This window comes from Procambarus clarkii, chromosome 18, assembly GCF_040958095.1.
Source record: "Procambarus clarkii isolate CNS0578487 chromosome 18, FALCON_Pclarkii_2.0, whole genome shotgun sequence".
Taxonomy (NCBI): domain Eukaryota; kingdom Metazoa; phylum Arthropoda; class Malacostraca; order Decapoda; family Cambaridae; genus Procambarus; species Procambarus clarkii.
Window position 1 is genome coordinate 11,908,361 of NC_091167.1, and position 21,790 is coordinate 11,930,150.

General features: G+C 51.6%; 1 protein-coding gene across 1 annotated transcript in view; it reads right to left on the minus strand.

Annotated features, from left to right (window-relative positions):
* The window catches only part of wfs1 (wolframin ER transmembrane glycoprotein wfs1), a 97,497-nt gene that overhangs the window by 26,323 nt on the left and 49,384 nt on the right, over positions 1-21,790 (minus strand). The gene's annotated exons all lie outside the window — the stretch shown is intronic.

A 21,790-nucleotide genomic window follows, 5' to 3' on the forward strand; every position in this document is an offset into this window, starting at 1 on the left:
GTGAGGGGAACGAAACGAGACAGGCCATTGGCCAAGACGTTGGACACTCCCTGTACGTGAACCACCAGGAGAGCCAAACCCTGAGAACTCAGCAGACGAGTCACCCGAAGTTACCAGCGCCAAAGAGCCAAGGACTGCATCGACCCCCCCCTCCCGGTTCAGACAATGAACCACCGGGAAAAAAGTCCGAATGGAGCCGGATCGTCGACCTGCGGGCGACTCGAAGCCTCCAAAGAGCAAACCAGACCGCTGCGAACTCCTGCACAGGGCTGTGGGCTCGACGAAAGGACGGACCCCACTGTCCCTGGCCGGCCTGATGAGCACTGGACACAAAGCCCCAACCGAGAGACGACGCATCTGTGAACACATCGAGCGAGGGCTCGTGTAGGCGCCAAAGCACTGAATCCCAAAAAACCCGAAGAGGAAGCCGGCGATGCAGCAACCGACGCAAACCCCTGGGGTCCGAACCCAGCGATTGCGAGAGACGCGGAAGGGACGTCCCCGAAGGAACCAGAACACCCGACGAAGCCAAACCCGATCCGGCGGGTAGACCAGCATCGTGAAGTTCAGGCTCCCGCACAGACCCTCGGGCAACCGCCGGGTGACCCAGGAGCCCCCCAGAAACAGGCACAAGCGGGACTGCAGCCGCAGAAGAGACTTCAGAGGAAGAGACAAGGAAGCAGTCCGAGAGTCCCACACAAGGCCCAGCCAGGTTCGAACCTGGGAGGGAACCAGATGGGACTTCCTCCAGTTCACCAAGAACCCGAACCCAGCGAGCTGAAAAAGAACCAGATACCTGGCCAGCAGACAAGCGGACTGGCTGGAAGCCCAAACCAGCCAGTTATCGAGGTAGGCCAACACCCGAACACCTAACAGACGCAGACGGGTCACCACGACCCATGTAAGGCGTGTGAACACGCGAGGTGCCAGGGTCAACCCGAACAGGAGACAACGAAAGCGGTAAGCACGAAGCTCCACAACAAAACCGAGCCAGTCCCTGAACCCCGGATGAATCGAGACGTGCTAATAAGCGTCCCGGAGGTCCAGGGACACCATCCAAGCGCCCGGCTCCAACAGAAGCCGAACCTGAGACAGCGTAGTCATCTGAAAGGAGGGGCAATGAACCCAGGGGTTCAGACGGGACAAGTCCAAAATGAACTGCAGGTCCGCACAGTCCCGTTTCGAGACTGGAAACAGACGGGAAACCCATCTGAGGGACAGAGTCGTTTCGACCACGCCCAAGCAAACCCATTCCAGGACGACCTGACAGAGCTCAGGGGAAGAAGCCTGCCCCGCCAGCCCCGAACCCCCCCACAGGAGGAGGGCTACCCAACATCATCGGAGGCCGTGCGAAACGACCCGAAACGCCCACAAATCGTGGAACCAGGTGTGAGTGAACAGCGCAAGCCTTTCCCCTATCGCCCCGTCAACAGGGCAAACCGTGAAAGAGCCGGCGCCCCTTACGAGACCCAGAACCCTTTGTACAGAGCGAACACCGCGCCGACCAGACAGAGGTGGATCCGAAGGAGGAACCGAACCCGAACCAGACACCAGTGGCCTACCACGACGAGAGGAACCCTGAGCCTTGGCATGACCCTTCCGGGAAGGTCCACCACGGGACCCCCCTGGAGAGCCAGCAAGTCCGACATAGGACGGCAAGAAGCCGAAGCAGCCTGAACATACTGCGCAACAGGGGAAGCCTCAAACAAGAGAGGACAAAAGGGAGAAGACGTCCTAAGAGCCAAGGTCCAAGCGGATTCCATAAAGGAGGCAAGCACTGTTTGCCGACGCGCGAGCCGGGAAGCATAAAACTGAGCAACCGCATCCCGCAAGATCGACGTGAAAGGCTTCAGCAAAGCAGCCGACGAGCGAGCCACTGAGGTCAAGGCGCCAGATCCAGGAACAGCCCTAAGCGCCCCCACATCTGCTGTGAGCCAGTCCGAAGACAGCTCCAGGAGGGAAAAGAAGCGCAAGGCTGCAACCAAAAGGCTCCGAGCACGCAAGTCCTCCGCCACCTGCGCCGCCGAAAGGAGGGGGACCTGCACTTGGAGCGGAACGACACCAACATCTCGGGGAAGGGCAGGAGCAAACAAGCACTCATTGAGGTGCTCAAGGTCGCCCCCCAGGAAAACCTGAAGCACCGTAGAAGCCTCCCTCCACTCAAGCGTGCGGGAACGGTAGAGGGAGTGCCAAGCCTCCAAAGCAATTACAGGACAGTCCACCAGCCAGGAAGACTCCGGAACCTCGTAATGGAGCCAGAAAGGGAACGAAATCCCAAACCTGAAAGCCAAGGGATTCATTGCCGAAGCATAATCCGGGCCACGCAGGAGGTTTGCTGCAAGGGCCACCCGCACCGCAGCAGGTTGGATGCGATAAGCCGAAAACCTCCGTTAAGACGAAGCCGAAGCACCCAAGGGAGCACAGAACCGAACCAGCGGAGGGGCAGATATGAAGTCCAACTCGTATGCAGAGGGGGGAAAAGAAAACCCCACACCTTGTAACAGTAAGCCCCGCTCAGAGTGCAGAAAAACCCAGGTAGGGTCCAGCGGAGCCCAAGGCCCCCAAGCCAGCCCCTCCCCAGTCCTAGGGTCCTCCTCCGCAGGACCCGGGGCCGAGTCCTTCCCCCAAGCATCGACCCCACCAGACAAGGCCGGGGCAGCTGTAGAAGCCGGATAGAATGAGGCCCACTGGTCAGACCCCGAGGCTTTGGGCGGGGGAGGAGACTCGAATGCCTCCGTCGCCACACCAGAAGGGGCATCCCACGAGGCTGCCCGAGTCTCAAGACCAACTAACCTCAGCTCTGGCTCCGAAACCCTCAGACATTTCGAGACCGGAAGCAAGGGAGGGGGACCAGAACAAACAACAGAAGGGGAAGGACTAGGAGGTGTAGACTGAACCAGGGTCGAGGCAACCTCCACACCCAAGTCCGGGTCCCTATAAGCAAAACGGGGCAGCCGCGGGGCATCCAAATGAGCAACTAACCTAGCGCGTTGCAACAAACGAAACCTAGAATGCAACGCCTGCGCAGGCTGTACCCGAAGATGACCATCCACAGATTGGGTAAATTGAGTCACCAGCAAGCTGCAGTCCTCACAGGACTCAGGGTCAAAAGTGTCACCGACCCAACAGGCTGCATGAAAGGCAAAAACAGTGAGGGTCGCCCAGAGACAAGGGAACCGAACAACCCTCAAACTCGCACGAAGCAAGGGGGGACCCCGGAATCACATCCATCGGACCCACACATCCCCTAGGGGATTCCCAGGGTCCTGAACGTTTACTTTAAGAGGACTCGCGCCCAGGTAAACCCAGGCAGGGTACTGCTAACCGGCGCCCAAAAACTACCAACCAAACAGACTAGAGCTGAACCCCAAGGACGTGTACACTCACGGGAACCAAGCAGGGGGCACCACCAAGTATCAGGGTGAGGCAAAACACCAGTGGCAAGTAGGGCAGAACCCCTCACCTAGGTAAGAACAAAAAGAAAAAAAAAAAAAAAGAGGACAACGTACCCCAAGGAACAGAGCCGGCCACTGTGATAGGTGACAACTAGCTGCGCAGCACCCAGCACCCCTACCAGTGCAAAAACTGACTCTTACCCTAAGGTAAACGAGGGAGACAAAACACCCAAGTACACAAAGGACGGCCGAAAAACCGAGCAGTGAAACGGACACACAGAGGCAGACCCCGAGGAACTTGTGGAAGCTCCAAGGGCAGTACTTACAAGGCACCTAGGGAAGGGAACCCTAGGCACATGCAGCCAGAGTACTGAAAAATAACTCCCGGCTCTCGCACCCCTGAGGACAGCAACCACACACAAGGCACAGTGCCGCAAAACACCAGAGCCAGAGCACACAACCGAGCCGATAGCCTCAGTCTCAAGAACTGGGGTGTGGGTCGTCGGCGTGGTGGGTCTGGGGTTACCCATTCCCCTCCCGGGGAGGGGGAAGCTGTGCAGACAGCAGCGCGATGACAGGTGACGTTATACTAGTTTGTTCGTTTTCGTTTGGGGAGTTCTATCCACTCGTTCGGTCTTTGGTTGCAATTTTCACCAGAATAGGGGTTTGTTTTCGGACGCCTACCTTTCTGGGTGCCTAACCCGGTCAATGGCAGTCATAGAATGCTTCCAATCACATGGGGGTTCTATAGGACATTGCTCCCCTTGTCTCTCTAGAGGGGGGCCAGGTTCTGGCTTGTGGTCCCCGGCAGGCCCACATGAACTCCATACACATAACTGATGCCAAAGTCTGACATTAGCATATCAGCCTAGTAAGCTCTGGGAAGCTGTAGGGGCTTCCCCCAGAAAACATGATTTTGTGCATGTAAATACTGTACAACACATGTATTCAGGTGGTGTTGTACCAAAAATATTCATCCTGTACGCCAGCAAAAGATGGTACATGTTTATATCCTTCAATACTCATATCATAAAATATTCCTCACACTAAGTGCCCCAGTAGTATAAAAAAAAGGATCCGGTAGTACAGTCAGGTTCGTTCTTAACACAATCAAGAATTCTGGGTTCAAATCCCAGGCAGGACAGAACTGGTTGGGCACATTTCATATCACCCAATGCCTTCACCAAGTAGTGAGTAGATACTCAGGAGATAGTCAGCTTGTTGTGGGGGTTGCATCTGGAGCTGGGTCAGTAATTTGACCCTGGAGAGTAGGGGGGGGGGGTGGGAAGGGGGGACCTCGATATAAGCCTAACATGTAATTTAAATATAAATTGGCTGTCTGTCCCCTAACACAATGATATTGGAAAATCCAACACCAATTACTATTATTATATACAATATGCAGATAATATTGCTGCTGTTGTGTAAATAACGAATTAACCCTAGAAATAGTTGGACCCTCCGGAAACCCTGTTGGACCTCCAATAGCCCGGTACCCAATTTACAAAAACAGCAGCCGAACTTACGAACAATTCATGTTTAGAAATGGTAACCACCTATTCAGATAAGGGACTTGCAGTAGATGTAGTATACAGTGGTACCTCGGTTTAAGAGTTTAATCCGTTCCTGGAGACAGCTCGTATTCCGAAAACTAGTATTCCGAAGCTAATTTCCCCATAAGAAATAATGGGAAATGAATTGATCCATTCCTGACTACCCCAAAAACCCCACATCAAACTAAATTTTTATACCTAATTCATCTAAATAAACCTACAAAAACTATGTTCAAGTTATTATTTACCCTTGTTGTTGAATGCTGTAGGCGTATGGAAGATGGTGAGGAGGGGGGAGGAGGAGAGGTGTTACTGTTTGGAAGGGGAGTCCCCTTCCATTATAACATCAGGCAGTGAGGAACTTTCTGGGGTGCATTCCCTGGCATGTTATGCCTGCATACCACTAGGTCCTGGTTGTGGCTCACTGCTCGATTTTCTCGCAACAAATCTGTCCATGGAAGCTTGTTTTTCCTTTCTTCGCAAGCTGTCTCTGTAGTAAGGCATCACATTGTCATTGAAAAGATTAAGGCAACGGCCTACTACAGCTTTCTCTGGGTGAGTCTTTTCAATAAAAGTTTGAATCTCTTCCCACATCTGACACCTTCTTAATTTCTGCAGAAGGGACATTCACTACTGCCTCATCCTCCTCCACTGGAGAATCATCCGCTGCGTTGTCTTGCTGTTGCTGTTGAAGGGCTTGGAGTTCTTCGGTGGTCAGTTCTTCGTTGTGTTCTTCCACCAACTCCTCCACATCATCACCATCCAATTCCAAGCCCATTTGCCGGCTCAGAGTAACAATTTCCTCAACAATAGGCGCATCATTTACAGCCTCAAACCCATCAAAGTCTAGTTCTTTCACACATTCAGGCCACAATTTTCTCCAGCCAGAGATCAGGGTTCTTTGAGTCACTTCTTGCCAGGCTTTGTCAATGAGTTTTAAAGCACTACAAATGTTAAAATGGTGTTTCCAGAACTCTTTGAGAGTGAGGTTTGTGGCTTCAGTCACTTCAAAACATTTCTGGAAAAGTGCCCTTTCATACAGTTTCTTAAAATTTGCTATGATTTTCTGGTCCATAGGCTGAATTAGAGGAGTGGTGTTAGGAGGCAGGAACTTTATTGTGAGAAATTTACTGTATCTGGGCATCAATTCATCTTCCAATCCTGGAGCAGGAGCGTTGTCGAGGAGAAGCACAGCCTTGGGTGGCAAATATTTCTCCTGCAGATATTTTTCTATGGCAGGGCACACCACTTCATTCACCCACTCCGAAAAAATAAGTCTAGTCACCCATGCTTTTTTATTAGCCTTCCACATCACACACAAATGGGTTTTCTGCACTTTATACTGTTTGAAAACCCTTGGATTTTCAGAATAATACACTAGCATGGGTTTAATTTTCAAATCGCCACTCACATTTGAACACATCACAAGCGTAAACCTATCTTTCATAGGCTTGTGTCTGGGCAAGAATTTTTCCTCCTTGGTAGTGTATGTCCTCTTAGGCATTCTTTTCCAAAACAGTCCTGTTTCGTCACAATTAAACACTTGTTGCGGTAGGTATCCCTCAGCCTCTGCAAACTCTTTAAATTCTTCAATAAATCTTCCAGCGGCTGGTTTGTCTGAGCTGGCAGCCTCCCCATGCCTCGCAACACTATGGATACCACTTCTTTTTCTAAATTTTTCAAACCAGCCCCTGCTTGCCTTAAACTCTTTCATATCTGCATCACTCTTTTACAAGGTCTTCGTGCAATACCCTGGCTTTCTCACAAATGATGACCTCCGAAACACTATCACCCCTTAATTCCTTGTCGTGTATCCAAATTAATAACTTTTCCACTTTTTCAAGTATTTGTGGTCTTTGTTTCGTGATTGTTCTTACGCCTTTTGCCACTTTAGCACTCAATCTCATTTTTCTTCTTAAGTATAGTGCATATTATTGATGTGGCTTTGTTGTACTGCCTACAAAGTTCAATAACACATTTACCATTTTCATGCTTCTGAATGATCTCTTGTTTCTCCTCTATTGTCATCCTCACATGGGCTTTCTGGCCTTGATCCTTACCACTGGCTTTCTTGGGACCCATGGTGAGATGTATAATGACAACTTTTGTGGTCAAATGACTAAAAATCCAACAAAACACTGAAAATCCGGGTGAAGAATTGACGTGGGATAGTCACTGGGCGCGAGGCACTAGTAAACTGAGGGGCAGAGGGGTGGAGGGGCAGAGGGGCGACAATCGCCGTACCACCACGCGCTAGGTCGGCCTGAACGCGTATCAACAAACTCGCGTTCCGAGATAACCCTCGTCTTCCGAGGCACATTTTCCTAGGAAATCGGGCTCGAATTCCGAAAAACTCATATACAGGGACACTCGTATTCCGAGGTACCACTGTACATGGACTTCACAGACGCACGAGGTCCGAACCGCACAACCCTCCCGGCGGGGAGGGCACCAACTAGGCCCTTGGGCCTCAAGGGCCATTTTGGCTTTAACATCCACAGGCGCAACAAAAAAAAAATTCAAAAAGATTTTTTGTTCTTATTAATGTGTTTGTTTGTGTTCCTTGAGCACGGAAAAAAAAATTAATTGTATTTACCAATGACGTGAACGAGCAGAGAAGTTAGCCGACGACGTCACAATTCATTGTCGTTGGAGTGTAGTGCTCCCAGGCTAAGTCAGACGTGGCGGAGACGGAGACTGAGTTGCTGCAAATTTATTTTCGCTGTACAGAGCACCACTTGGTTTCCGAAACCCTTGGGGACGAGACCCCTCGGTTATCGTGTAAGTTCGTAAACGAGAAATGGAGGATAATGGAGACAAATTTTTTAATAAATCTAAGGGAAAAAATCGACAGGTTCATAGCATGAATGCGACAGTATTTTGTTTGCACTCGCCAATTAGAGAAGTCCTGATCCACTTTTCCCTCAGGAGTGGCAGGACCAAAGAGCCAGAGCTCAGCCCTGCAAGGACAACTAGTACACCCTCACTGTTGCTGCCTTCCCCTCCCCCCCCTCGAAGTGGCTAGCTTAGTAGATTGCCAGAGAATCTCCATCTAATACAATAAAGCATTCATGAAATAAGTATTTTAATAAATTTTTATTATCCTAATAATATTACTAAACAAAACTAGTAACCAAAAATATATATGATGTACATTTATTTAACCCTTAAACTGCGCAACGCGCCTGCAGGCTCGCGTCTGGTTTGCGCAACGCGCCTCCAGGTATTTTGATTTTTCACGTTCCATTCAAAACTGGCGCGCGGTGACGCGGGTATGGTATGGGTGGGTGGGGGCCCCAGTGATCGTCCGCCATCTTAAAAAAAAATCCCAGCATGCCCTGCGGCCGTGGGGAGCCTCAGTTTCATGGCAGCAACCATGTTTGACGCATCCTCTACGAGCTCCCGCTCCACGGTGACCCGCGGTCATGGAAAACGACTCTCTGAGGAGGAAATACGCGATATTTTGTATGATGACGGTGCTCTGGATGATGACCTGGACTATGATCCAGATAAAGATCTAACTCAGAGATCTGATACGAGTGAGGAAAAGACAGATTTGGAAGATGTGGCGAGTGTGTGGGGTACTCGTGCCTCGCCCGGCCTGCCTCGCCACCCTGGGTCAACACCGTTATCATCACCACCATCATGTATGTCCCCAGACGCTAGTAGTTTATTCAGTGATAATACATGTGACGAATCTTTCTCGGGCTTCAGTGACATTGGCTCCGATACGAGTAGTGTGGACGACCCGAGTACGAGCAGTGGTGGTGTTACCAGGCGGGGTTTTGCTACCTCAGCAACACGCCGCGGCAGGCGGCAGCGTGCCTCACAGCATGTGGACAACGACAGTGGCCCCTCAACATCATTTATTCGTGGTAGGTCTACAGTACGTAAATCTGCCTCAGCGCCTAGCATACCCTCACGCAGCTCCAGCAGAAGCAGCGGACGACGTAGCCGTAGTTTTGGTGCTCGTGGTGGTGTTGGCCGTGGTGTTGGCGCCAACACCAAACCCCCTGGTGTACTTGTGTGGGAGGATTGCACCACATTTGTCCCTCAAATACCAACATTTGATGATAGCGATTTTGGTGTTACACCATTATTCCCATATACTGGTGATGATATGGCAGACATGGAATATTTTCAGGCATATTTTGACAATGTATTCATGACGCATCTTGTGACTGAGACAAACAGGTTCGCTCACAGCCTCATAGACGAAGGCATTTTACCTGCCTCATGGCTCACACGATGGAAGGACACGACAATCGACGAAATGTACGTGTTTCTGGCACTCACCATGATGATGAAGCACTCTGAGAAAGCTCGTCACCCTCCATCCCTCTCTGCCAGCCTCCCTCCCTCTCTGCCAACCTGCCTGCCAACCTCCCTCCCTCTCTGCCTGCCTGCCAGCCAAAAATATATACGATGTACATTTAAGAAACAAATCTGGGTCACAGGTCTGTCGAGTGTGGTTAGGCTTATAGGCTTATGGAGTCAGCCGGTCCCTCCCCCACAACCACCCCCACCCTCCCCAACCCCTAACCCATATACACACGCTCTCAAAGGTCACGTGGTTTTACCTCAACACCCATCCACCCCTTCCAGCCTGCCTCCTTCCTAGCCTGCCTCCTTCCCAGCCTGCCTGCCAGCCAGCCAGCATTCCTGCCAGCCAGCCAGCCTATCAGCCTGCCTGTCAGCCTGCCTGCCAGCCTGCCAGCTGGCCTGCCTGTCAGCCTGCCTGCCAGCCTGCCAGCTGGCCTTCCTGCGTGCTAGCCAGCCAGCCAACCAGCCTCCCTGCCTGCCTGCCTCTCCCTCCCTCCCTAATTCTCTCATCCTCCCTCACTAATTTTCCCATCCTCCCTCACTACTTCCCTCCCTTCCTGCCTACCTCCTAGCATCTCTCCCTACCACCCCCTCCCTCCTAGCATCACTCCCTACCTCCCCCTCCCTCCTCTCATCTTTTCCTACCTCCCCCTCCCTCCTAGCATCTCTTCCTACCTCCCCCTCCCTCCTAGCATCTCTTCCTACCTCCCCCCCCCTCCTCTCATCTTTTCCTACCTCCCCCTCCCTCCTAGCATCTCTCCCTACCACCCCCTCCCTCCTAGCATCTCTTCCTACCACCCCCTCCCTCCTCTCATCTCTTCCTACCTCCCCCTCCCTCCTCTCATCTCTTCCTACCTCCCCCTCCCTCCTCTCATCTCTTCCTACCTCCCCCTCCCTCCTCTCATCTCTTCCTACCTCCCCCTCCCTCCTAGCATCTCTTCCTACCTCCCCCCTCCCTCCCTCCCTTTCTCACTAATTCTCCCCCTCTCTCTCATACTGCCTCCCACCTAAGCTCTCCCATCCATCCACCCACCGGTCAGCCATCACTGACGCAATGCGTGCATTTGGAGCCGACATGGTGCACAGATGTTTCTTGATTGTGCAGATATGTAAAACAAAAGCACAGAATGAACATTCCAGCCTCAAGACAATTCAAAATAATAGGAATAATAGGCCGTGAATCTGTGAAGTCACAGTGGGTAAACTGGACCATCTTCCACCCACCACCACAGGCCGGCGCGACACTTGGCGGACCCCTTCCTACCAGAACAAAGTTCGGGTAGCATGACTCCCCAACCCCAATCGGGAAACTGGAAGTTTCGGATAACTAAAGTTCGGAAACCAAGTGGTGCTCTGTATTATTTACAGTATCTATGGCGTATTTTACATCCATTTTTTAAACTGGTGTGGCTCAATATGTTCTCACTTGATTTATTATCATATAACTGTTGTCAATGTATATTGTTTCCGCATATTAGTGTCATGAGTATTTGCACAAAAAACTAGCGTTGAATGTAATGAAACGCCATTTTCTGGGCGAGACCCGGAGGCTCCCCGGAGCTATACCGGGCTGATGTGTATATATTAGACCGTGGCAACAGTCAATCAAAGGAGTTCTAAGCTTACCAGGGACCACGAGCCAGAACCTGGGCCCCCCCTCAAGAGAGGCACGAGGAACAATGGCCTAAAGACATCCCCGTGTCATTGGAAGCAGTCTTTGTCTGCCATCTATCAGGTCAGGCACCCAGAAAGGTAGGAATTTCAAAAACTACTGCTGGTCAAAAATTACAAACCGAAAGCCGAACTAGCAAACAGAACTCCGCAATGAAAAAACAAGGAAACAATCATGACGTCACCACAATTAGTGTACATCCGTCTGCCCAACCCCCCCACCCCAAGAGGGGGACAGGGGGGGGGGGGGTCCCAGACCTCCACGCCGGCAACTCTCCTCAGTTAGAGGCTGAGCATCAAAAACCGCAAAAAAACGCCGACTGGAGGGAGGGAGGGAGGGAGGGAGGGAGGGAGGGAGGGATGGATGCCAGGGAGCTTCCGGGTCTCACCCAAAAATGGCATTTCATTACATTCAACACTGGTTGTCTGTGGAGAGCCCCTTTGGCTCACTGTAGCTACCTCACCAAAGATGAAAAGAAAAGGGATTCACCCCGGGAGGCGGTCGTCACTCGCTCCTCAACTTAAAGTCGAGACAACAGGCTGCAACCTGCGATTCAAGACTATACACGCCCGAGAAGGACTAGGAACATTAACAAGGTAATGTGCAGCCAGAACCCTGTTGGACCTCCAATAGTCCGGTACCCAATTTACCAAAACAGCAGCCGAACTTACAAATGGCTTGGGCACGGGGAAAGACCGCAGGCTGGCTGGACCGAATAATCCTGCGGACAACCTGGGATACCCGCGCCCTGGAATAGGGAAGAAGGGAAACTGGATCAACCCAAAGAGCGTCCTCTGTCCCAGAGGCCGTAATGCACAAATAACGGCGAAGAGCCACAAACAGAGAAAACATGATGCACCCCCAGCTGAACCAACCAAGCAAATAACAACCCAAGGACCCTTTCAGAAAGCAGCAGACTCATTCTTCGCCAGAAAAGAAGGAGACGGCTGCAAACTAAGAAAAGACCACCAGTACCAAAAGAACAGAAACCTCTGCGCCGAAGGAGAGCATGAAACTCACCGACCTGACCCCCAGAGGCAAGAGAGTCAACAAGAAAAGAGCCGAGGAAAACAGTCCTGAACTGAGGGGGGCCACCCTAAACCGAGGAGAAGGGAGCAATGAGCACCCAGTGCAACGACCAGGACAGCTCAGGCAGAGCATGAGCAGGCCAGATGTAAAAACAACGCCTGAAAAAGCTTGCGGAACGGAGCAGAAGTGACATCCACCCCAAGTGCAAGCTGCAGCAGCTCCGCCAGCTCCACCCGAAACGAGGCGACAGTATTTGGCATAAGAAGACGGTCCTGAAACAACCAAGAGAGAGAGGACAAAACAACGCTACCAGAAATCGAAGACAACCTACAAAGAGACAAGTGCCAAAAAGACAGCCAGGAAATTTCATAATGCCGTCGAGACGAAACTTGCAGGTGGGACACCAACTAAGACACCCGATCACCATACAAGTGATGATAAACTTGTGTCAAAAAGACCAGATGCGAGAAGCAGAGAAGATCGAACCAGCCACGTACAGGAATGGACCGACGAGCTGAAAGAGGCGGAGCAGCGAGAAGACCCTTGGGTTCGGACATTGAGCAAGAAGCACCTGAAACCTGGGCTGGGCCGGCCACCAAAGAGCCAACAGGACTACTCATCCCTGGTAAGTCTCTCTAAGCTAACTAGGACCCCAGGGCAACAATCGAACCGGTGGGAAGCGGTAAGGTAACCCCAACTCGACCAGTCCAGCTGAAAGGCATCGACCCCGACGGCCTCGCAGTCTGGGAAGGGCGCCACATGCACTGGAAGATGCCTCGACCAAGTCGATGCGAAGAGGTCTACCTCTAGTGCCTGTACGTCCAGCAGAGCCAACTGAACGAGTTTGTGTCGACCGTCCATTCCATGGATAGGGGGAATAAACCGAGACAGGCCATTCGCAAGGACGTTTGACACCCCCTGAATGTGAACCGCCACGAGAGCCAAACCCCGAGAACTCAGCAACCGAGTCACCTGAAGTGACCCGCCCCAAAGAGCCAAGGACCGCATTCAGAGCAGTCCGAATGGAGCTGGATCATTGCTCCACGAGCAACACGAACCCTCTGAAGCGAATGCCACATCACTGCAAACTCCAGCTCGTGCTGTGAGCCCAACGGAAGGACAGACCCCACTGACTCTGGCCGACATGGTAAGCACTGGTCACAAAACCCCAGCTGAGAGACGAGGCATCTATGAACGCATCGAGCGAGGGCTCGGGGAGGCATCAGGGCATAGAACCCCCGAAAAACCCTTAGAGGAAGCCGGCAATGCAGCAGTCAACGCAAGGCTCCCGGGATCCGAACACAGCGATCACGAGAGCGGGTGGAAGGGAAACCAAAAGAACCAGAACATCCGCTGAAGTCAGATCCGACCCGACGGGTAGACCAGCACGGCCAAGATCAGGCTCCCACACCGCCGCCCAAACAACCGACATGTGACCTGGGGTGCCCTCCAAAAACAGTCGTAAGCGGGACAGCAGCCGCAACAACGCCGCCAGAGGGAGAAACAAGGAAGCTGTCTAAGAGTCCCCACACAAGACCCAGCCCAGTCCAAACCTGAGAGGGGAACCAAATGGGACTTCTTCCAGTACACCAAGAACACGAACCTGGCGAGCTGGTAAGGAACCAAATCCCTGGCGAACAGACACGTGGATTGGCTGGGAGCCCATACCAGCCAATTGTCAAGGTAAACCAGAAGTCAAATGGGTCACCATGACCCAGTTAAGGCGTGTGGACACGTGAGGTGCCAGTTCCAAATTGGAAGGAAGACAACAAAAAGTGCTAAGTCTGTCACTCCATGATAAAATCGAGCCAGTCCCTGAACACCGGATGAATCAGGACGTGCTAATACGCGTCCCGGAGGTCCAGAGACACCATCTAGGCACCCGGTGCCAAAAGCAGCCGGACCCGAGACAGAGTGGTCATCCGAAAGGAGTAGCAAAAGACCCAGGGAATCAGATGGGCACAAGTCCAGTATGAATCGCAGATCTGCCCAGTCCCATTTCGGAACTGAAAACAGGTGGGAAACCCACTCCAGGAGACCTGACAAGAGCACAGGGTAAGAGGACTGCACCACAAGCCCCAAGCCTCCCAAAGGAGAAGGAAAGAAGCAACACCACCGCAGACCGAAGGAATTGATCTGAATTGCTCATGAATCGTGGGACCAGGAGAGAACAATCAGTGCGAGCCCTCCTCCACATCGCCCCACCAACAGGGCAAACCGTGAAAGGGCCGACGACCCCTACGAGAGCTCGACTAACGCTTGGAGCGATCACTGAGTCAACGACTCCGCACGAGGGCCAGACCCGAATCTAGCACTACTGGCATATGACGACTGAAGGACCCCCGAGACCTGGTGCAACCCCTTCCAGGAAGGACCTCCATGGCCCCCCTGGAGAACCTACAAATCCAACACAGGCCATCAACTAGATAAAGCCGCCTGCAGAAGATGCACCACCGCAGAAACTGCAAATAGCAATGGACAAAAAGGGGATGAAAATCAGAGCCAAAGCTCAAGACGACTCCAAAAATGAACGAGCACTGCCTGTCAGCACGCGAGGTGAGAAGCGAAGAACAGACACCGCCTCCCTTAGAAACGGCGCATACAACATCACCAAGGCAGCTGGCACCCGAGCTGCCGAAGCAAGCACACCGGACACTGGCCCGGAACCCAGATCCTCCACACCCACCACGAGCCAGTCCGAAGACAGCTCCAGCAGAGAAAAGAAGCGCAAAACTATAGCCAAGTGCCCACGGATGCACAAGTCCTGGGCCACCAGGGATGCCGAAAGGGAGGGAAACTGCACATGAAGCCGCACCTGACAGACTTCATAAGGAAGGACGTTGGCGAACAAGCACGCATTGAGGTGCTCCAACGCATCCCCCAGGAAAACCTGAACGACCGTAGGCAACTCTCGCCATGCAAGTGCGCAGTCCGTCAGGACGAATGCCAAGCCCCCAACGAAAAAACCAGCGTTGAACGTAATGAAACGCATTTTCTGGGCGAGTCCCGGAGGCTCCTGGATACCTATCTTACCTGGTATCAGCTTACCTGGCTGATATGCTAATGTCAGACTTTAGCATCAGTCGTGTGTACGGAGTTCTTATGGGCCTACCGGGGACCACGAGCCAGAACCTGGCCCCCTCAGAGGCAAGGGGAGCAATGGCCTATAGAAACCCCCGTGTGGTTGGAAGCATTCTCTGTCTGCCATCAACCGGGTTAGGCGCCCAGAAAGGTAGGCATCCCAAAACAAACCCCTATTCTGGTGAAAATTGCAACCAAAAGCCGAACAGGTGGATAGAACTCCCCAAACAAAAACGAGCAAACTAGTATAACGTCATTCGTCATCGCGTCGCTGTCTGTGCAGCCCCCCCTCCCCGGGAGAAGGAAGGGGGAGCCCCAGACCTACCGCATTGGAGATCCACACCCCAGTTCTGAGGCTGGATGTCAAAATCACGCAAAAAAAACGCCGACTGGAGGGAGGGAGGGATGCCGGGGAGCCTCCGGGACTCATCCAGAAAATGGCATTTTATTACATTCAATGCTGGTTTTCTGGGGGGAGCCCTTATGGCTCCCTGGAGCTAACTACCCACAGAGGAAAGAGAATAGGGACTGACCCGGGAGGCGGTCGCCGCACACTACTCAACCCGAAGTTGATACAACAGGCCGCATCCACCGACCCAAAGCGACACAGGCCCGACAGGGGCCAGGAACGTGTACAAGGTAACGAGCAGCCAAGGATCCTGTTCGACCGCCAAAATTCCCGTGCCCGAACGTCCTCCCAGGACACAGTACAAAAGACGGCGGCAAGAGCCGCGAACTTGCGGACGTCATGGGTACGGAGATAGACCGGAGGCAGGAGAGCCTGAAGAACCCCGCGGACGACCTGGGAGATCCGCACCCTCGAACAGGGAAGAAGGGAACTGGAGCAACCCAAATCGCGGCCATGGACCCAGAAGCCGTGGCGCGCCAACCACGGTGGAGAACCACAACTGGACAAAAACAAATGCACCCCCGGCCCAGCCAACCAAGCATCAACAACCCAGGGACCACTCCGGAAAGCAGCAGTCTCATCCTTCGCCAGAAAAGAAGAAGGCAGCAGACGACCAACCAAACACATCAACCGAAGGAGCAGAAAACCCCTGCGCAGGAAGAGAGCAGGAAGCTCACCTACCCGACCCCCAGAGGCCAATGCCAACAGGAAAAGAGCCAACGAAAAACAAACCCGAACCGAAGGGGCCACAAGAAAATGAGAAGAAAGAAAAGAGCACTCTGTCCAATGACCAGGATAGCTCAAGCAGCGCAAGAACAGGCCAGAGGTGAAACAAGCACAAGATAGCTTATGAACGGCGCAGATGAAAGTACGAAAGCAAGCCGAAGCGGCTCCGCCAGCGCCCCAGAAAACGAGGTGACAGTACGCAGCAAGTCGACGGCCCCCAACCCTTAACAGAAAAGCCAAGCCGACGCCAACAAACGCAGCCACCTAAGATGGGACAGAAGGAAAGGAAGAACCGCTAAAACACCCCATACTGCCGCCAAGAAACACACAGGTGGAACACCAACAGCGAAGCCACCTGACCACCAACGGACGCAAGATTCCCGATGCAGAACGTAATCAGCATTGCCAAGGGTGATCTGAGCTTAGGAAGAGGCGGAGCCGCAGAAAGATCTAGGGTGCGACCACCAAGGAAGCCGAGCTGGAAGCCCAAGCCAGCAAGGAGGAGATGGAACGTCAGCAGAATAGAAAACTCCAACACTCAGTCTTGAGTACTGCTCAGTACTCACTTCCCCCTTCAGAGCAGGAGAGATTGCTGAAATAGAGGGAATACAGAGAACATATACGGCACGCATAGACGCAATAAAGCACTTAAACTATTGGGATCGTCTCAAAGCCCTCCAAATGTACTCGCTAGAAAGAAGACGAGAGAGATATCAAATAATATACACCTGGAAGATACTGGAGGGCCAAGTACCAAATCTACACAGTAAAATAACAACGTACTGGAGTGAACGATATGGAAGAAAATGTAGAATAGAACCAGTGAAGAGCAGAGGTGCCATAGGCACAATCAGAGAACACTGTATAAACATCAGAGGTCCGCGGTTGTTCAATGTCCTCCCAGCAAGCATAAGAAATATTGCCGGAACAACCGTGGACATTTTCAAGAGGAAACTGGATTTATTCCTCCAAGGAGTGCCGGACCAGCCGGGCTGTGGTGGGTATGTGGGCCTGCGGGCCGCTCCAAGCAACAGCCTGGTGGACCAAACTCTCACAAGTCAAGCCTGGCCTCGGGCCGGGCTTGGGGAGTAGAAGAACTCCCAGAACCCCATCAACCAGGTATCAACCAGGTAACACGAGCAAGCTCGCCAGGGGACTGGAAACCACGGGTCCGACGTGAGACACCAGAGAAGGGACATCGCAAGACCCTGAAAAAACCAACAGGCAGGGCAAGCCAGGAAAACAGGAAACCAAACCCGGCAACAGTAAGGCCAAAAGGCACAAACAAAACACACAACAGTGTGAAGGAGGAAACGATAAAAAGACCAGCAGAAACGTCCCAGCACCATGAAGTGGTGCGACGAAGATGAAGTGGAAAATATGCTAAAGGAGCTCGGGAAGAACAAAGCAGCTGGCCCATATGGCGTTTCACCATGGGTTCTGAGAGAATGTGCATCTGAGCTCAGCATTCCACTTCACCTGATCTTTCAGGCATCCCTGTGTACAGGAATCGTAGCAGACGTGTGGAAACAGGCTAACATAGTTCCAATCTACAAAAGTGGCAGCAGGGAAGACCCCCTCAATTATAGACCTGTATCATTGACAAGTGTAATAGTGAAAGTATTGGAAAAGCTAATCAAAACTAAATGGGTAGAACACCTGGAGAGAAATGATATATTATCAGACAGACAGTATGGTTTTCGATCTGGAAGATCCTGTGTATCGAATTTACTCAGTTTCTATGATCGAGCCACAGAGATATTACAGGAAAGAGATGGTTGGGTTGACTGCATCTATCTGGACCTCAAAAAAGGCTTTCGACAGAGTTCCACATAAGAGGTTGTTCTGGAAACTGGAAAATATTGGAGGGGTGACAGGTAAGCTTCTATCATGGATGAAAAATTTTCTGACTGATAGAAAAATAAGGGCAGTAATCAGAGGCAATGTATCGGAATGGAGAAATGTCACAAGTGGAGTACCACAGGGTTCAGTTCTTGCACCAGTGATGTTTATTGTGTACATAAATGATCTACCAGTTGGTATACAGAATTATATGAACATGTTTGCTGATGATGCTAAGATAATAGGAAGGATAAGAAATTTAGATGATTGTCATGCCCTTCAAGAAGACCTGGACAAAATAAGTATATGGAGCACCACCTGGTAAATGGAATTTAATGTTAATAAATGTCATGTGATGGAATGTGGAACAGGAGAACATAGACCCCATACAACCTATATATTATGTGAGAAATCTTTAAAGAATTCTGATAAAGAAAGAGATCTAGGGGTGGTTCTAGATAGAAAACTATCACCTGAGGACCACATAAAGAATATTGTGCAAGGAGCCTATGCGATGCTTTCTAACTTCAGAATTGCATTTAAATACATGGATGGCGATATACTAAAGAAATTGTTCATGACTTTTGTTAGGCCAAAGCTAGAATATGCAGTTGTTGTGTGGTGCCCATATCTTAAGAAGCACATCAACAAACTGGAAAAGGTGCAAAGACATGCTACGAAGTGGCTCCCAGAACTGAAGGGCAAGAGCTACGAGGAGAGGTTGGAAGCATTAAACATGCCAAAACTAGAAGACAGAAGAAAAAAAGGTGATATGATCACTACATACAAAATAGTAACAGGAATTGATAAAATCGACAGGGAAGATTTCCTGAGACCTTGCACTTCAAGAACAAGAGGTCATAGATTTAAACTAGCTAAACACAGATGCCGAAGAAATATAAGAAAATTCACCTTCGCAAATAGAGTGGTAGACGGTTGGAACAAGTTAAGTGAGAAGGTGGTGGAGGCCAAGACCGTCAGTAGTTTCAAAGCATTATATGACAAAGAGTGCTGGGAAGACGGGACACCACGACCGTAGCTCTCATCCTGTAACTACACTTAGGTAATTACACTTAGGTAATTACCAGCGGCCAGGGACAAGAGGGAAGCAGGAAGACGAGAGGAATGCATGAGGAAGGTTGGCGGAGGCCAACCCCACACCCAGTGTCCAGTGCAGAGAAGAGCTCAGTAGGCTCCAGGACTTGAACAGAAAGCGAATAATAGGCGAGGGGCGAGACGAAGAGCCCAAGCCCATCCCCAGCCAGCACAACGAGGTTAGGACAGAGAATCCAAGGAACATGGAAAAAACCAGGCCCGGCACAGCAAGACTGGCAAGGAAGGAGGGCCCCAGAAAAGCAAGGGAACAAAAAACCCAAACAAGGAAGGCGCTAGAAGGAGCACGGAAGGGCCGAACAAAATACCACAACCATAACCCTACACGCAGCCGCAGTATCAAAACCGCAGCAAAGCGTCACCACACTCCCAGAGGAAGTGACAGGGAAGATAAAGATCAACTAACACGATTGGCACACAACAAGGGGACACAGGTGGAAACCGAGTACCCAACCGAGCCACAGGGACGTTAGAAGAAATGTGTGCAGTGTAACAGCCAATCGAGGAACACACTAGGCAGCCCACACCTGGGCTGACTCCATACACAGCCCCAAGTGTAGAGACAAGAGAAACAGGAGGCACAGAATCCGCACATCAGGCGAACGACAGGCGAGAGGTGGAACCAAAGAGCCCAACCCCGCAACCACAATTAGGGAAGCACAGTGAGGCGAGCACATAACACCCTCGACACTTGGCATTAAATATGCCAAAACTAGAAGACAGAAGAAAAAGAGGTGATATGATCACTACATACAAAATAATAACAGGAATTGATAAAATCGATAGGGAAGATTTCCTAAGACCTGGAATTTTAAGAACAAGAGGTCATAGATTTAAACTAGCTAAACACAGATGCCGAAGGAATATAAGAAAATTCACTTTCACAAACAGAGTGGTAGACGGTTGGAACAAGTTAGGTGAAAAGGTGGTGGAGGCCAAGACCGTCAGTAGTTTCAAAGCGTTATATGACAAAGAGTGCTGGGAAGACGGGACACCACGAGCGTAGCTCTCATCCTGTAACTACACTTAGGTAATTACACAGGAAAACGTACCACCGAACAGGCACCTCCACCGTTGCACCGTGGAACAAGGTGGAGGTGGAGCCCCGAACTCAAGCATGGTTAGACAAGCATAGGAGAGGGGCATGGTTAGACAAGCATAGGAGAGGGGCATGGTTAGACAAGCATAGGAGAGGGGCAGGATGAGTACAGGCAGGAGCCGCCTTGTATGGGCCAAGAGGCCTCTTGCAGGCACCTGTGATCCGAGGAAGGAATCGGGTGGTGAGAACAAGAGCTGCAACGTATGGGCCAATAGCCCTATAGCAGGCACCTCGGTTTTTATTTGCCTACGTTCTCAAGTACGCATGTACACCCATTCCTACTCCCAAAATCAAAAACAGCATCAGGACGAAGGAGACGCCAGACCGCACCAACTCACCTGCAGAACATAGGCACTGAAAGGCCATGACGCAAGCCTATGAGAACGTAGCCGCCGGGGCAGCCGTGAAAAGCACTAAGGAAGGGAGCCCACTGGCAGTCTCTTACAACACAGCTGGAGGAAACAAGTTCGAATGCCCCCGTTGCCACCCCGGAAGGGGAAGTCCCCGAGACCAACCGAGTCCCAAAACCATAGAAGCCCCGCCCCGACCCCGAACCCACAGACGGTAAAGACCCGGATGTAGGGAGGAAAGGGGGGGGGGGGGCGACAAGACCACTAACGAAAATGGGGCAGCCTCGGGGCTTCTGGGGAGCAAACAACTAGCGCATTGGCACTGAAAACCCAATGTGCAATGCCCGTGCAGCCTGCACCCACATAGTCAGCATAAGACTGGGTAACCGAGTCACAAACAAGCAACAAAACTTGCAGGACCCCGGGCCGAAGGTGTCACTGACCCCACAGGCTGCAGACGGAGGCAAAACCATGAGAATCACCCGAGACAAGGAGACAAAGCAACCCTCGAACTCGCACAAAGCGAGGGAGGGGGACACACAGGGCACACAAAAAAAAACTGAGCAGTAAACGGCTAAGCAGAGGCAGAACAAGGAACTTGTGGAAGGTGGCCCCAAGCCCCAAGGGCAGTACTTACCGGGCACCTAGGGAAGGGAACCCTAGGCGCATGCAGCCCGAGTACTGAAGAATTACTCCTGGCTCGCACACCCCCTATAAGACAGCCACCACACCACAAGGCACAGAGCTCAGACCAAGTCTGGAGCCAGAGCATGTAACCTCTGCCTAGAGCATCAGCCTCAGAACTGGGGTCTGGGGTCCCCCCCTTTCCCCTCCCGGGGAGGGGGGAGCTGCACAAACGGTGGCGCGGCGACTTGGTGACATCATGCTCGTTAGCTCGTTTTGTTTTAGGAGTTCTGTCCACTAGTTCGGCTCTGAGCAGCAATTTCTTAACCAGAATAGGGGTTTGTTTTGGGATGCTTGCCTTTCTACGTGCCTGACCAGGTCGATGGAAGACATAGAATGCTTCCAACCACATGAACTAAGTTATTTCCCATACCAGGAACTGTTAAGGACTACAGGGCTAACATTGCAAACTAGACATGACAGGGCAGATCTCGCTGAGCTTTTAAAATACAGTATTAAATAACTGGGAGGATATTGATTCAGACCACTTCTTTAAAAGGTCAGATGTAACATG